This window comes from Babylonia areolata, chromosome 30 (genome assembly GCF_041734735.1).
Source record: "Babylonia areolata isolate BAREFJ2019XMU chromosome 30, ASM4173473v1, whole genome shotgun sequence".
NCBI classification, from domain to species: Eukaryota; Metazoa; Mollusca; class Gastropoda; order Neogastropoda; family Buccinidae; genus Babylonia; species Babylonia areolata.
Window position 1 is genome coordinate 10568272 of NC_134905.1, and position 18646 is coordinate 10586917.

Consider the following 18646-nt stretch of genomic DNA (forward strand, 5'->3'; position numbering starts at 1 on the left):
TGTGATCAAATTAAGAGGAAGGAAAAACAAGACGAACAGCATGGTTCTGGACTTTCTGAAGTCTAGCAATGAAGTAGCTGAGTGAACCGACTAGAAGAGAATTACAACAAACCAGGCGGGACAGCACAAAGACACAGAGGAGAGTTATGGTTGCATCTTCAATCAAGAGATGATGAATGGATTCAGTTCTGCAAATTTCAAAGAAACACAATTTGCAGACATTTGCAACATGCTGCTGATAGGAAAGAGACTGGTCAAGTATAACACCAACATTATAAACAGAAGAGGAAAGAGGAATGTCGGTGCCACTGAGGGAGACTGAGGAAGGAGGAGAGACTGAGTGGCAAAGTCTTTGTGGCGTGATAATCATGATTTCAGTGTTACCGTCATTTGATTTTAGCTTGTTTTCAGTCATGAATGTCTTGAAATCGGAGATGTAGGCCTGAGTCAACAAGAGAGGGAAGGAGAGAGAGGTCCCAAAAGATACAGCTGGTTGTCATTGGAAAAGCTGTGATCGGAAAGTGAATGATGACTGACAATTGTGGAAAATCGGTTGTGTATAAAGAACAAACAGAATAGGCCCAAGCATGGGGCCTTGTGGCACACCAAACTGTATATTAGAAGGGGAGGGTGACAGACTGCAAACATAAACAACATTGGACCGGTCAGATGGATAAGAGTGGAACCATGAGAGAGCAAGATCACAGATTCCAAAAGTGCAGTTCAGATGGTTGTGGAGAATCTGATGATCATAGTATCATATATATATGTATATGTATATATATATATATATATATATATATATATATATATATGTGTGTGTGTGTGTGTGTGTGTGTGTGTGTGTGTGTGCATCCACAATACTGGAAACACCCAGTAAAATAATGGGGTCCTCTGCTGCAGCTTTGGTTATAGCTTCCTTTGCTTGTGTTGGTGGAATTTTTCATTTTAGTGAGTTTGGTAGCATATTTGTTCATAAAAACAATGCATTTTTCATCACCAGTTATGTTTGCCTGACTTTTCAAACAATCTATTTTGTCTTATGGTTGTGACAAAAAAGATCCCAAAAGTGGGACATGGCTTCCTTTGTAACTTGTTAACAGTCTAACTTAATCAGAACAACCAATACAATATTAAGTAAGTGTATTCTGCTAGTAAATAAAACATTAATCCCACTGGCTGCAAGCTGTTGCAAAACATTATGCAACAGGATTATTTTGACACATCCAAATATACAGTGCAGTAGAAGTAGTAGTAGGATAGGGACAAAGCAAGCTTTGAAGCTTCTAAACAGTCCGTTTTTTGTTTCATAACATATTTTGGTAGATATTTCAGTCCAAGTTTGATGCTTCATTTCCAGTTTGTTTATTCATTTCTAAATATAGTTTAGAATTTTGTAGAATAGTCAAGTTGATTCTTGAATGAGTTATTTGATGGTGCTTGTTTTAGCTGAGGTGGCGGTTGATTCAAACATTAGCAACTCAATTACTGAAGCAAATCTTTCTTCTGTTGGTTTTTGAATGTGTACAAAAAAATTTCCATCAGTATTTCTTGTGGAACTGTACTGAGGTGCAGAGAAAAACTGATCGTAAGACACATCAACATGACCATTGAAAAGTTTATATGTCTCAATGAGATCACCACGTACCTTTCTAGCCTACAGGGAAAATCATTTTGAATAAGTTAATTGATCATCATAAGTCATGTGCCTACATTCTTGTACAAGCTTTGTGGCTCTTCTCTGCATCCTCTCAATTACAACAGATTGTCACTTCAGATAGGACACCACACAGTGTTTCCATACTCCAAGTGAGGCTGCAACAGAGATTTTACAAAATGTCACTGTCAAGATAAGTAGAAGTTCTTTTGATTCTACACAGTCTGGAAGGTCATTTATAAAGATAGTAAAAAACACTGGTCTTAAAATACTTCCCTGTGGTATTCCACTGCAAACATGAGCCTCTGAGGAGTACTCATCACCAACTCTGACTTTCTGAGTTCTTTCTGTCAAAAAATCTCTTGTCCATTTGTGTAAGCTACTGACTGTACCATAAGCTTCTAGTCCTTAGCAGTCTCTTATGTGGTACATTGCCAAAAGTATTATGAAAATCTGAATACATTATATGTACTTGATCACCTTTGACAAGTAACTTAGTAATTTCCCCCATCACCTCTAAAAGCTGTGTGACACAAGACCTTTTGCTTCTAATATCATCTTGGCACTTACCATACAGATTATTTGTATCCATGTGTGAAATAATGGCATCCTTTACAAAGGATTCCAGAATCTTGCATGCTATGCAAGTAAGACTGACTGCTTGGTAGTTTCCTGCCTCAGACCTAGACCCTTTAAAAAAAAAAATTACTGTAACATAAGTTTTTTTTCCAATCTTTTGGAACAACTGCGGATTCTAATAACTTATGCTGTAATGTCAGTGGGTATGACAACTCAATACCTAGCTCTTTTGATACTCTCGTTGGAATTTTATCTGGTCCCTACACTTTTGAGGCATCAAGTTCCCCCAGCCTTTTTTTCAACAGATAGGGGAGTAACCCTAATCTCAAAAACTGATTTTTTGTTTTAATCGCAGACAGCAAGAAGAAGGGGAATTGTTTGAAAAGTTCTACTCCACAATCAAAGGTCTCAGCAAGACATGTGCTTTTTGCCCAGACTGTGTGGATTCTATAATCAGTGACAGGATTGTGTTTGGTATTCAAGACTCCAACACACAAATAGAACTCCTGAAGATTAAGAACCTCACCTGGAGAAATGTGGACATTTGCCGAACAGCTGAGAACACTGTTGCACAAGGCAAAGCAATGAACTCTTCTGAAAACAGTGATGCTGTGAACAAAATCATCACATGTCGAGACACCAAAGAATGCAAATTTTGTGGTACATGTCACAAGCAACATGAAAAAGAATGTCCAGCTTATGGAAAAACATGCTTTCATTGTTCTGGAAATAATCATTTTAGCTGTAAATGTACAGTTATAGGAAACAAAAAGGACAATTGACAAAATGTACACCAGATGTGGAGAGAAAAATAAAACAGATGCAGACCATGAGAAGTGGATCAACAGTATCAAACAGCTCAACAAAGACTTTAAGTGGACTGCCGACGCTGGAACTGCGACGGATGAACCCGGGTGTGGCCGTGTATGGGGGAATCTAAATGAGTGACGTGGGAGTAATGCCACTGAAACGGCGCAGATGATGGGGCAGCAAAAAAAAACAAAAAAACTTTAAGTGAAGTGTCGCATGATGTCAAAAGGACAAGAAGTGATATTTCAAATAGACACACTTAGGCTCCTCTATAAACATGCTTCCAGCAAAGTTTGCCAACAACATAGAACCAACAGAGAAGATCATGAAAATGTGGAATTACTCCCAGCTCAAACCGTTGGGGAAGGCCAGACAACCAGCTTACTTACTTACTTACTTATTCCTCTTGATTCCGTGGGGAACATAGGGCCGCAACAACACTCCTCCAACGCACCCGGCTCTGGCTGGTCCTCTTCAGTTCGGCCCACGTCATTCCGGCCGCCCTTGTCTCTGCCTCAATGCTTCTCCGCCAGGTCTGCTTCAGACGGCCAACTTTCCTTTTCCCCTGTGGGTTCCAATCAAGAGCCTGTCTTGTGATGTTTGTTGCAGGCTTGCGTAGTGTATGGCCTATCCATCCCCATTTCCGTTTCTTGATTTCCGTCTCCAGTGGGGCCTGTTTTGTCATGTTCCAAAGTTCTTCATTGGAGACAACCTCTGGCCATCTGATGTTCAGGATGTTTCTTAGACATCTGTTGGTGAATGTCTGAAGCTTGTGGGTGCTGGTCTTTGTCACTCTCCACGTCTCTGAGCCATAGAGTAGAACCGACTTCACGTTGGTGTTAAAAATCCGGATCTTGTTGCGGATTGAGAGGGCTGTCGATCTCCAGATTGGTCAAAGGGTGTTGAAGGCGTGTCTTGCTTTGTTGATATGGCGCTTGATGTCTTCGTCCGTCCCCCCGTCTTTGCTGACAACACTGCCTAAGTAGACAAACTTGTCAACCTCCTTGATGTTCTCTTGGTGTAGTTGCACTGGATCTTGCTTCTTGTTGTTGACCCTCATGACCTCTGTTTTCCCAATGTTGATTTGGAGTCCAGTCTTCTCAGCTTCTTCTGCCACATGACATAGTTTCTCCTGCGCATCTTGCTGCCTGTGGGAGAGAAGACTTATTTCATCTGCGAAGTCTAGGTCCTCCAGCTGTTTAGTGAAAGTCCACTGGATGCCTGTCCTCCGATCTGCTGTAGACTGCCTCATGACCCAGTCAACAACCATCAGGAAAATGGTTGGTGAGAGCAAACAGCCCTGACAGACGCCGGTTTGCACACTGAAAGGTTCCGTCAGTTTCCCATCGTGGATCACTTGACAGGTGGTGTCTTCGTACATTTGCTGGATGATGGTTACAAACTTTGGTGGAAATCCATAGTGGTACATCAGTCTCCAGATGACATCTCGGTCGACACTGTCAAAAGCTTTTTGAAAGTCGACGAAGACTGTGTACAGGGGGGTCTGCCACTCCAGGGACTGCTCGATGATGATGCACATGGTTGCGATGTGATCCATGCACAAGCGATCTTGTTGGAAGCCTGCTTGTTCGTCCCGAAGTGTCTTGTCCAAAGCGTTCTTCAGTCTCTCAAGAATGATTCTGCTCAGTACCTTGCCCGGAATAGACAACAGCATGATTCCCCGCCAGCTGTTGCAGGATGAAAGGTCCCCTTTCTTTGGCAGCTTTACAAGATGTCCTCTTTTCCAGTCTTTTGGCACTCGCTCCTGTTCCCAGATCTTGCAAAGGAGAGGGTGCAGCATCTCAGTTGAAGTCTGGATGTCGGCCTTCAGAGCTTCAGGTGGAATTCCATCTGGGCCGGCTGCCTTTCCTGACTTGAGGGACTTGATGGCCTTGACGATCTCGGTCTTGCTGGGAGGGTTGGTGTTGATGTCGAGGAGCTTGGTAGGTGGCGGGATGTCTGGTGGGGCGGGTGGTGCTGGTCGGTTGAGCGTTTCTTTGAAATGCTCCGCCAATCTTGCTCTCTGCTGTTCTTCGCCAAGGATGGTGTTTCCGTCTTTGTCCTTGACGGGCCGGCTTGGGTTGCTGTTTTTCCCGGAGAGTGTCCTGGTGATCTCATACAGGCGCTTCATGTTCTGCTGACCTGCTGCACTCTCAGCTTCTGCTGTCAGTTCCTCGATGTAGGTTCTTTTATCTTTTCTCGCACTTCGCTTTACTTGTTGGTTCGTCTCCCAGTACTGTGCTTGTAGCTCATGTCTCTCGGCTTGATCTTGCGTGCAGTTGATCTGGTCTTTCAAATGCTTCCTCTCAGTGATGAGTGTCCAGGTGTCTGTTGATAGCCACTCTTTGTGCTTCCTTGTTTTCTTGCCCAGGACTGTTTTGCAAGTTGTTGTCCAGGTCTCTCGAAGGCTGTGCCAGTGTTCTTCTATTGAGTCCTCTGGGAGTTGGGAAAGCACACTGAACTTGTTCCTCAATTCAATCTTGAACTCTTCTGCTTTGAGTTTCTCCTTCAAGCTGTGCACATTGTACTTGTGCGATGGTCTTGCAGCCTGGTCGTTGTAGGCCTTCAGCTTGGTTTTGAGTGCTGCCACAACCAGGTGGTGATCCGATGCTGCGTCTGCGCCGCGCTTTACCCTGACGTCGTGCAGGCTTCGTCTCCACTTACGACCGATGGTGATGTGGTCGATCTGGTTCTCGGTCTTGCCGTCAGGGGAAACCCACGTGGTCTTATGGATGGTCTTGTGGGGAAACAAGGTGCCTCCAATGACCAGGTCATTGAAGGTGCAGAACTCCATGAAAAGTTCTCCATTCTCATTCTGCACTCCAGTGCCGTGTCTGCCCATGATGAGCTCTCTGTTTGTGTTGTCGGCGCCTACCTTGGCATTCAGGTCTCCCATGAGGATCTTCATATCTCTTTTGGGTGTCTTGTCTATGACTGCTTGGACTTGTTGGTAAAAATCATCCTTCTCTTTGATGACTGCCACGTTGGTAGGGGCGTAGCTCTGAATGATGGTAACTTTCCTGCCCTTTGAATTGAAGCGTGCCGTGAGGATCCTTGGTGACATAGGCTCCCAGGACAGCAGTGTTCGTGTTGCTTCGGGTGTCATCAGCAACGCTACTCCGTGGGTGTGGGGTTGGCCTTCTTCCTGTCCAGAGTGGATGATGGTGTCTCCACTCACTAGTTGCGTTCTTCCTGATCCTGTCCATCTTGCCTCACATAGGCCTAGAATCTTCAAGTTGTATCTTTGCATCTCACGACAGACTTGAGCTGTTTTGCCTGTCTCGTATAGGGTTCTGATGTTCCAGGTCCCTATCCTGGTTTTGGCCTTGGTCGTCAGAAGAGTTGTCGGCGCACTGGCTTCCCAAGGGCTTTCACCAGCTCGTGTCATGGGCTCTACCAGAGAGTACCCCTCCTGGACCAAGCAGTTCTCAGAGTTTCTTGTTGCAGTTTCTGTAACAGTCTTCTTTTTACAGAACCGGGTTGTTAGCCTAATTCAAACCCCCAACCTGGAGGACCAGTGGGTACTATTCGTCTGGTCTCTACCCTTTGACCTGTCTGACTTGGGTGGCCCTACCAGGAGACGAATCTCCCGCCAGCATAGCTCTCAGGGTTATTGAGACACGCAAGCCCCCCAACCATCAGGAAAATGGTTGGTGAGAGCAAACAGCCCTGACAGACGCCGGTTTGCACACTGAAAGGTTCCGTGGGAGGGCCAGACAACCAGCAACAAACCCTAAAATCAAAAAAGAAACAAAAAAAAAACAAAAAAAGAAGTGAATTCATTGTCTTTTAAGACCATTTCACTCCAGTGGTTGGTCTGCAAACATCATGAGATATGGGGTTAACTGACATACAAAGACAACTCCATGCATGTGGCTCAGATGCACTCTGCATCAACAGAAGACGGATACATAGATGTGTTTGATGGGTCACTTAGAAAACTACCAGGACTACAACAATTTGGAGGTTGACCCACAAGTGAAACCAGTCATCATGCCTGACAGGCACACGCCAGTCTCTCTCGGCCTCAACTCAAGAAGGAACTTGACAGGATGGTTGAAGATGGAGTGATCACACCAGTTAGTGAACCCACACCCTGGGTTAGTCAGATAATTGTCACTAAGAAGAAAAAAAAAGGAAAGTTAGAATCTGCATTGATCCACCTGAACTGAACAAAGCACTGAGACGAGAATGACACCCGCGTCTAGTGCTGGGTGGTGTCCTTCGTGACCTGAGCAAGTCCACCGTATTCTCAAAGGCTGATCTGTCGTCAGGATTTTGGCATGTACAGCTTAATATAGAATCTAGCTTTTTGACTACTTTTCAGACATGTTTTGGAAGTCATATGGCTACAATTGCCTTTCGGTACATCAGTTTCATCAGAAATATTTCAGAGAAAACTTCATGAAGCTTTGATGGATTGACAGGTGGCATTGCTGTTCTCATCATAGTTCATGGTGAAGACACTGCAACTCATGACAGACATTATCAGTCTTTCCTACAGAGATGCCGAGAGAAACAGATCAAACTAAACAAGGAAAAGTTGGATCTTCGATCAGACAACATCACCTTCGTGGGACACAAAATCACAAAGGACAGCCCACAAACATACCCTGAAAAAGTTGCAGCCATCAAGGATTACCCAACACCAAAGAATATTGAAGAATGCAGACGATTCCTGGGCATGGTCAGTTATCTCTCACGATACTTGACACATCTCACAGAGGACCTGCAACCTCTTCAGAACCTGCTCAAGAAGGATGTACTTTGGATGTTGACTTCATCCCAGGAACAGGCTTTCAAATCAGTGAAGGAGAAGATCATGAACAGTCCCACCTTAGCTTTCTACAAACCAAGTGAAAACCTCACGCTCATCAATGATGCCAGTGAATATGGATGGACTAGGATCTGCGCTCATGCAGAACAACAGGCCAGTTGCAGAACACAGTCTACAACAGAAAGAAACAATGCACAAATAGAGAAAGAAATGCTTGCTGCTCTCTATGGTCTACAGAAACTTCACTACACCTATTGCAATCATGTACAAGTGATCACAGACCACAAACCTCTTGTCTCAATCTGCAAGAAACCACTGTCAAAAGCTCCAATGTGACTACAATCCATGCTGATGAAAGCACAAAAATATGACTTTACACTTGAATACAGACCAGACAAGCAGATCCCTGTGGCAGATGCACTGTCTACAGCACCAGTAACAACAGGATCAGACGTAAAATCAGAAAACATCAATTCACTGACACTGTCTTGCGGAAATCAAACATAGCACTACATAAGACAGCGCTCTTTCTCAGCTCAAGGACACCATTGTCAGGGGATGGCCTTTATCAAGACAGGAATGCCCTTCCAACATCACTACATATTTTGATTACACAGATGAACTCAGTATTCAAGATGGGATCGTCCTCAGAGGTGAAAGAGTTATCATACCACAGTCCATGAGATGAGAAATGAAGGGAAAGGTACACACAGGACATTCAGGCATTATTGCGTGTTAACGAAGAACACGACAACTGATTTTTGGCCTAGAATGTCATCAGAAATCTGTCACTTCATTGAATCGTGTGATGTGTGTACTTCTCACAGCACGAAACAACCAGCAGAGACACTATACATGCACAATGTTCCTGATCGGCAAGGGAGAAACTTCCTCATCACAGTGGATTACTTCACATTATTTTCTTTGAACTTGATTACATACCAGAAACTACAGCAGAAGTCATCTTCACCAAGATGAAATGTTACTTTGCATGCCAAGGTATTCCAGACATTGTGATCAGTGACAGTGGTCCACAGTTCACGTCACAACAGTTCAGGGTCTTCACTAAAAGCAAGGGTTTCACTCACAAGCCTTCCAGCCCTGGACATGGTCAGTCAAATGGAGCAGCTGAAGCTGCAGTGATAAGAAACTCTAGGGAGAGCTGGACAGTACAAGGTCTTCAGAGAAGAAGTCCCCCTCAGTCAAGTGTTTCAGCCCTTAACTCCGTACTCTCTAAGGGGGGTGGACCGCACCCAGATTTTGAGTCCTGTATTGCCGCCTTTTTTCTTTCTTTTCTTTTTTTCTTTTTTGCTGGTCCTCAGCAGGTTCGAACCTGTGCCTCCAGGGTGGTCACCACTTCAGGACTGATTCACCTTTTCTGGCAGACATTTTAACCACTGAGCTGCCCTACGCCTAGTTTGAGTAGGGAAATTTAATCCTTATGAAGTTTACTTTCATTCCTCCTTGACCAGATCCAGCTGGAACTCTTTTCTGTTGCTTCTGCCATTGCCTTGAGAGCCGGTGTCCTCTCTGCCAGAAATCGACAGCTGTTTCATGAGGCTGTAAGCAGATGCGCTCATAAATCCTCTTGCACCAATTTCTATGGCGAGGACTTTGGCTTGGAAGCCAGATTCTCTCAGGCTGCTGGCTAGGCTAGCATACTTCCTGGTCTTGTAGATGTGGGCTTCCTCCATTCTGCTTCAGTATAGCATAGTGAGCTCAATCAGAATCACTTGTTTCGTTGCCTTGGAGTGGAGTACTATGTCAGGTCTCATGCCGCTCTTGCTGATGATTTCTGGGTGTTTTTTCCCCTCTGGTAGGTCAGCTGTGCATTCCCAATCTGCGGCACCATCAAGCAGCCCATGTTTCCATGCTTTGGAAACTTTATTGCCTTCTGCAGAGCGGAACTCTACTGGAACTTCTGGTGGGGTTGGTGCTCCTTAGACAGTGCTCACCATGTGTGCAATTTCTTTTAGCACCTGGTTGTGCCTCCATGTGTACCATCCTTGGCTCAACGCAGCTTTGCGTGAGCTGAGGAAATGTTCTACTGTTTGTTTGCTATGGCAACCCTGACTGCATAGCTGTCAAACGCAAAAGAAAGAAAGAAAGTTTGCTATGGCAGAGTGGGTATGCAGTGTCGTCTGCTTTCTCCCATTTCTCCAAATTTGTATTCAAGGGAAGGAGGTCGTACACAGATCTTAGGATGAAGCTGATCCTTAGAGGGGCCATGTTCCACATGTCTTTCCAGCTGAGGCTCCTTTGAAGTGCATTTTCCCATGTTGTCCACTGCCCCTGCTGGCCTTGCTGGACTGCCTTCTGGACTCTTTTATCACCCAATTCCTTCTTGATTTCCTGTATGATCATGTCTCTTTTTGCTTTCCCCTTTGCATTGGACCACCATTCCATCTTTGTCGATCCCAGGCCCTGTCTGTTGGTTTGAATGTGCCTATTATTTCTTTCATCTTAAGACTTTCTTTCACTGAAACGACTGCCTCCCTGACTTTCCATTTTCTGCCAGTCTTCAGCTTGGGTTGGTTGGATCTCACAACACTGTCTCCTGATTCTTCAAGCATGCTGAGAAGTCTTGCCTTCCATACCTTGTATTCTTTGACAAGGGATTTCAGAGGTAGCCTCAGCTTTGCTTGGGACAGTAGAGTGCAATGTCAGTGAGACCAGGTGGGACACCAAGCCATTTGCGTGTGTACTTGTTGATCTTTACCTCGATCGACTTGACTGTGCTACAGCCGATATCATATATCAGGAGAGGCCACTGGAACTTTGGTATCAGCATGGACTGTAGGCACCACACTTTGTATTTGCCAAGAAGGCCACTCTGGTCTATGATATGCAGGCCTTTTTCTGCTGTCTGCTTGGTTTCCTTTCCTCTTTTTGTATCTTTCAGGGACTCATCATGCCATCTTCCAAGGCTCTTGACTGGTTCATTTGACACCGTTGGAATGGCTTGGTTGGCTACAGTGAATGTGACTGTTTCAGCTACCTTTGCTTTACACAGTGAGAGGCTCTGTGATTTCTTTGGTTTGAAGTTCAACCTGGCTGAGGCGTCTAGCTCATCCAGCCGCTTCAATATTTCACGGGTGTCATTCTCTTTTGTTGAAAGGACTATTTTGTCATCCATGAAGGCTTTCAAAGGAGGTATCTGGTATCCGTTATCGAGGTTGTCTCGATCCATTCCCTTCATTGAGGCCTTCAAGATCACTTCTATTGCCAGCACAAACAGGACTGGAGAAATTGCACAGCTCATGGCTATGCCCACTTCCAGATTGATCCAATCTGTTGTGTATTCCTTGGTGGTGAACTTCATTGAGAAGCCATGGAAGTATTTCTTCAGCATTTCCCTGATGTTCATTAGTACATGGTGCATCTCGAGAGCCAGTTGGGTCATCTCATGAGGAACTGACCTGTACGCATTTGCCAGATCCAGCCATACCATGTCTAGGTTCTTTTTCTCTGCCTCTGCTCTTTGGATTGCATCCCAAATCATTGTGGTATGATCTACACAACCAGGAACTCCTGGGATGCCACCTTTCTGGACTGACACATCAAGGTACTCATTTTCTGTGAGGTATTTTGTCAGTCTTGCAGCCATGACAGAGAAGAAGATTTTCCCTTCGACATTCAGGAGCGATATTGGGCTGAACTGGCTGATGATACTTGAATTCTGCTCTTTTGGGATGTACACGCCATCAGCTATCATCCACTGGTCGCTGATCTTCAGGTTCCTCCATGCTGATCTTATCACTCTGTGGAGCTACTCAAGGACTTTAGGACATTTCTTGTACAGCAGGTACAGTATTCCATTTGGCCCTGGTGATGATTTGACCACTTTCTGTACTTCCTCAAGGGTTGGTGGTTTATTGCTGAACTTCTTCTCTGGTTTCTTGGGATGAACCAAACCCTTGAGATCTAGTGGTTTCTTGCTTTGCGGATCAGAATACATTTTCCTGATATGCTTTTCAAGTGTTTCTTTGTCCACTGTGAGTGTCCCTGATTTGGGCTGCTCGAACAGTTTCCTGGCGAACTGAAAGGGGTCTTGAAGGAAGCTGTCTTGTGTCTTTTTCTTTTTGCTCCTTTTTCTTCTTGCTGATTCTGCTTTACTGAGGGCATTGTGCTTTGCTTTCAGGTCTCTCCAAATTTTCTGTAGGCCCTGCTTCTAAAATTCTGAAGCAGTCTTCATCTTTTTCTTGAGCTTTCTTTTTGCATTTCGGATGTTGCCCATCCCTCGTTGTCGCCTGGATTTTTGAGGAGGTGTTCTTGTCTTTGGTTCTTTCACTCCATAGGTTTCCCGACAGGTTGTATAGATGATATCTCCGTAGGTGGCTAACTTGTTTTCCGTTGTGCTCTTTCCTATCAGCGCATCAAGTTTTTGGACTATTTTCTGGTACTGCTCTTCCCATTCCGCTTTTGCACTTGCATGCGGCAAGTTTAGTTTCTGGCTTTTGGCTTGATCATGAAGATCTTGTACAAATGATTCATCTGAATTATCAGCGTGGATGTCCTTGGCACTGTGGTTTGAATCGTGGCTTTGGTTTTCCAACGTCTTATCTGCTGGCGCAGTGTGCTGCTGAGCATTCGTCAGATTCTTCATACAACCCGTTTTGGTCCTGTGGATCTTCATGCCACGCTCAGTGGAGAATTTCCGCCCACAGACACATAGGAATTCCATCAGTTCTGAAATCATAGTCTGTTTACCATTTCCAGTCGTGATTCTGTTGGCGCCGATGAATTCATCATTCTCTCCCCCTTTCAGTGAGTCCGGGGAGCATCTCTTCTTTGAACAACTTGTAGCAGTTGATTAAGGGTAAAGTGGCCAAGAACTTCATTAAGAAATGTCTTCTTGCCAAAGAGGATCCCTACTTAATTAGGGCTTCTGAATTTAAGAAATGCTCCAGGACTTACTTCAAGCCCATGAAGCAACTCATGGGAAGACGTGCAAAGACAAATGACAGAAAACAACTGAGAAGCACAATCATCGAAAAGATCTCAAACCACTGAGCACTGGTGACATGGTCAAGATACAACCGATTGACAAATCCACTACACTATGGAAGGATGCCATAGTTGTCAACAAGAGAAGCAGCAGGTCCTATGACGTTCAGACCAGTGATGGATGACTTTTCTGATGCAATCATGTCTACGTCCAACATCCCGCCCCTCTTCCACATGCCAGATTCCCACAGCTGTGCAGCAAGATGGACGACGGACAGTCTAAAGTCCTACAGAAGGTGAGATGGACCTTGCATCGTTGGTGAACAACAGAAGACAATCTTCAAGAGAACCACCTACACCACCTCCGCAGGACCCAATGAAGCAGGAGCCCAGTGACACACCTTCAGCAGCACATCATGGCTACAACCCTCAAGACTCACAACCTGTGCCTTCCCACCTGGGGCTTCACAGGACGACTGCCAAGAACATAACCACAAGATGAGGCAAAACAGTAAAGCCCAGAAACAGATTTGACCTGTGAGAGCCCTGGGCTCATGGTGAATGTGATCAAATACAAACTGACAATCACACATGAACATACACTTTACAAACATTCATGATCAGACAATAACAACTTATGTAAACAACAAATCAGAATATCACAACCTACACAGGACATCACTTACAAAGAACAATATGAACTGTTGATTTTTAATGTTTGGAAAAAAAAATTAAAAGAAGATAACAAGAGGGCTTTTAAAGAGTAAGAAAATAATGTTATTTAGTGTTCTATTTGGTATTTGGATTTCATGTTTCTAACCATTCCTTAACAACTCCCAAATAGGGGAAGATGTCTCGCGATATGTTTATAATGATAGTAGTGACGTAACAGTATAAACACATCAGAGATGTTGTTACATGATTAAATAACTGGAATGGCAACTTTACTGGGCTCTGTCAATACTGTGAGTTAAGCTATTCCTTTTCTGTCTTGTCACCTTTTTTTGGCAGCTGCAGGCAACACACCTCATCAACTCAGGTTTTCTACATGTGTCTGCCTCTGGTGCTTGGTGTATATGTGCGGCAAGGAAATAATACGTTTTCGTTTTATTGTTTACTACAATAGCTTTGATTTACTGGGCAAAAAATCAGTTAGATGATAAATAATGGTCAGTTTTCTCAAAATACAGTCGCTTCCACAGTAATGAACTAATAGTCGAACACGGTATCTGCAGTGCATAAAAATATGTGTTCCCCTTCTCCCTTTGTATAATTATTTTAAAAGGTGGGGGAACAATTTAATGGGGACTTTGGGAGGTGAGACAATGTGAAATTACTTTAATAACAATGAAATAAGACAATTAAGAGGGCTTATGAATTTTGATTTATTATTTTACTGTTACATATATATTTGATAAACTGTAATGCAAGTGAAATAATAGAATAGAATAGAATAGAATATCATGTCTTTATTACCAAGTGTACCAGGGTCACAAGGAATATTGGAGGGGGGGGGGGTTGTGGGGGGGCAGTACATAACAAGACAGGAATATAAATAAAAAATCATACACAAACACAGATACAGCAGAAATTAGGATACATACAAGTGCATATCAGTATAAAAACGTGTGCATACTCACACATGCACGCACTGCACACACACACACACACACACACACACACACACAAACTCTCTCTCTCTCTCTCTCTCTCTCTCTCTCTCACACACACACACACACACACAGAAGCTGCATATTACATGTGGATGGGGCTGATGACTAGATCTTCAGGTAGATGGTTGTTGGTTGCACAATTCTATTTATCACACTGGATTTGTTCGAGAGACAGGGCATTGACTGCTTTGGGGAAAAAGCTATTGGCGAAGCAATTGATTATCGTCCTTATTCTTCTGTACCATCGACCAGAGGGGAGCATCTTGAAAATCCCAAAAGCTGGATGTGATTCGTCCTGGCTGATTGATTTTGCTTTTTTGAGTAGCCGCTTATAATATATGTCTTCTAGAGAAGGTAGATCAGCCCCGGTAATCTTGGTGGCAGTTTTTACGATTGTGTTAAGGGCTGCAACTTCTGTCTTGGAAATGTTTCCGTACCAAACAGTAATAGTGAAGGTTAGCACACTTTCAATGACTGCTCGGTAGAAATCAACCATGATTTCTTTTTTAATTCCGAACTTTTTGAGGTGCCAAAGAAAGTACAGGCGCTGTTGTACTTTCTTAACAATTTTTTCCGTATTTTTCTCCCATTTCAAATTGTTGAAAATGATCAGTCCAAGAAATTTAAAGTCGCTGATGATCTCTACTTTCTTGTCTTCAATGACAAGTGGTAAGGGGTCAGATCTGGTCTTCCAGAAATCTAGAATTAATTCTTTGGTTTTTGATACCTTGAGTTCTAAGCTGTTTTGATCACACCAGCTGACAAGTTCATCTACTTCTTCCCTATATTTTGACTCATCACTGTTCGTAATCAGCCCTTCTAGAGTAGTATCGTCGGCAAACTTGACCATGGTGTTACATTCGTTTTGAGTTGAACAGTCGGTAGTTTTCTTATCACTATTAAAACATTCCTGAGTAAGGAATGTTCCGCCACCAGTGCAGGCCTGTAGCAGATGCCAAACAGTTAACGAAAACAAACTGAATCCTGGGATCTCCCATTCACCACGCTTTCATATAATGTAGTTTACTGGGCTAGATTTGTACATATATTTTATTTTTATCAATAGAACATTATCATTTCAAAATAGTTACATTAAAATCGTTAGCATTTATATGTAACTACTTAAGTAAATCAAAATTTCAAAACATCTTAATAGAGAATATCAATCAATTTTTTTTAATGAAGGGGAATAACTTTCATATCTTGTCAGAGAAAATTGAAAGAAAGATCGGAGGCATGGATGAAAGGGTATTTAATATGGTAACTGCTGAAATTGTTTTAAAAAGAAAATATTTCTGGAAGGTTAAACATGGAAAGCTTTCATGTGGTTAAATTGTATGTGTAACTTTTGTAAGCCTATGTTATTTAGCAACTACAAAATAGTAGTAGCAAACCCCCCCAGTTTTAGGTGCCAGAATAATCAAATTATATGATTGTGGGCCCTCAACAATGAAGAAGAAGAACTTTTTATGTACAGCAAATCATATTCGTGTGATTATGTAGAAAAGAAAATAATAAATTCTTGTTGGTTTTTTTTAAGTGCACACGAATGCACATGATATGGAGCATTTCGTTAAATCTTTTTGTTATTGCAAGCTTAATTGCATGTGTCGTGATTATCGAAAATATCCTATACATCAGTGTTTGTGTTTCTTGAACTTGAAGGAACACTGCCAGCAAAGATGGAAAATTTCAGCAATAGTTCAGTTGCCAATAGTTTTCGATTTCGCAGCAACGCACGCTCGGTAAAAGCACCACATAAATATCAACAGTTTTAATACTTTTATGTCATTGGAGGAAAAGCAATTATTGTTCTCAAATCACATGGTCCAGTTAAAAATGTGGCTGTTAAAATCTCCAGAGAGTTTTTAATCGTGAGATATTTGTGAACGTGAGTTACTGTAGAGAGGCGATTTTGTTACAATGTAATGTGCGTCGTGATCTCTACATTTTTTATTTCTTTGTCGGCAGGCAACAAGAACTGTATTCATTTTATGAAGATGAATATTACGAAAGCTGATTTATGAGGTAAAGGGCCCATCTGGTTGTCTCACCAAGACTGGCTACAGTGGAAATGAATGAGATCTGTTCCAATGATGGTTATCACTTTCTTGTTATGCATGTTTCTAATTGCGTTACTCTGAAACTGACTCAGCACAGTACATTCTACTTCTGTTGTTTTTCTGTTAGTTCTTGTCTAATGCATTACTTTTTAGCAGAGCAATGACTTACGTAAACAGTGGATTGAATTACGCTTCTTGTTCATGTGCTGCAAAGTAACCACTTTCTCTCTTTCCCTCTTTCTTTCATATTTTGCATCCATGATAAAACTGAAGAATCATTTATTTATGTATTATCTATTTATTATTTTTCAGTCCTGTGTTTATTTGTTGTGAAAAAAATCATATTTCATGACATTTTAAACACAAGCTGCAATGCAGGTTTCGGTTTCATTACAGAAATACGGCTTATGAATGAAGATCCACAAATATAGCAGAAAATCTATGTGACTGTCGGGATTGAGAAAAAGAACATTTCTCCTACTCAGAGGGGCAAATATCTGCTCAAAGAAGCAGGACTTACAGAGAGATTGAAAGAGGACCTAGAACCATACAAAGCTTATGAAAATGTTTTACCAAAGTAAGTCAAGGCAAATTCATCTGAAGAAATAAAAAGGCTTACACTAACAGTTACAGAGAGAAGACTAGGCTGAGGGTGAAAAGATGCCATGCAGAGCAGAAGGAACAAGGAGAAATATAAACACCAAATCCTGTTCTTACAAGAGATTAGGACAAATTTGAAAAATAGTTAACAGCAAAAACTAAGACAGGCAGAAACCTAAAGAAGAAATAGAAGCAAGGAATGCATGCAAAAAGAAAGTAATTATCATGAAAATAAAGCAGCACAACAAGCAGGCCAATAGTCAACAAAACAAAAGAGTTCAGTCCAAAGAAAAGGAACAACGTCAACAGCCCTTTATGAACTTTATCAATCACCCACTCCATCCAGTTCAACATCAGAGCAGGCATACAGCCCTTTATGAACTTTATCAATCACCCACTCCATCCAGTTCAACATCAGAGCAAGCATACAGCCCTTTATGAACTTTATCAATCACCCACTCCATCCAGTTCAACATCAGAGCAAGCATACAGCCCTTTATGAACTTTATCAATCACCCACTCCATCCAGTTCAACATCAGAGCAAGCATGCAGTTCACATGAAACATTGCAAAAAAACCTCTTCAAATCAAATAAAATCCTGCAATAGGACAGCAGTAGGAAAGCTGAGTTAACTCCAAACAGAAACTGGGGGATCACATGACAGCCCAAATTAAAAAGGAAACTGGATATGTTCAGCATCTTCAAAACTAAGGTGGATGCCATTATAAAGAAAAGGGGCAAAGAAGACATGAAGAAAAAGAACTCTTGCATATTTTGTTGGGAAGAAGAAGAAATGCTCTTGGAGACACAACATATACTCTTGGAAACACAGAAGGAAACTGGTCTTTGGATCAAATTGCTGAAAAGAGCCAGTGATGTGTCTGATATTTCTCAGCTTAATACCAGAAAGAAAAAGTAGGATGCCTTAAGTGGAGACATCCAACAGAGGATTGATTAGTTTACAGATGACCAGATTTCTGGACATAACTACCAGATGCAAGATGAGTAAAGAAAACCAATTAACAGCAGAAAAGTGATGGAGAAGTTGAGCAAATCAGCATTTCACCTCTTCATGGAAGAAAATCCTGACATTCAACTCTCCTCTTATGTGCACTGTTTGCAAGGACGCGTGTAGGAGAGGGCAGAGGAAAATGGAAAACATGGCTGCTTAAGTCAAGCAAAATCCAAAGGCCTGGTCTTATGTGAAGAGCAAAACCAGCACCAAGAGTGGAATGGCTGACCTCCAAAAAGAAGATGGAATGAGAACATCTTCAGAGCAGTAGAAAGCAGAATTTTAAATGCCCTCTTTCAGAGTGTGTTCACAGTGATTGAAGAAAGACAGCTGCAAGACTCACTGAAGTAGGAATATCACACTTGAGTCAAATCACTTTGAGATTCCCACTGACAAAGTCAGATAACTACTCTCAGAGCTGCAGACAGGGAAGGTATCAGGACCTGATGGACTGAATCCATTGGTTCTTGCAAAGATAGCTGACGTACTGTTCTACCAGTGGCAATATTCAGGTAGTCACTAAATGA

The 18646-nt window shown here is 42.5% G+C and overlaps 1 protein-coding gene across 1 annotated transcript in view; it reads left to right on the forward strand.

Annotated features, from left to right (window-relative positions):
• The window catches only part of LOC143275198 (calpain-5-like), a 100959-nt gene that overhangs the window by 38197 nt on the left and 44116 nt on the right, over nt 1-18646 (forward strand). The window lies entirely within an intron of this gene.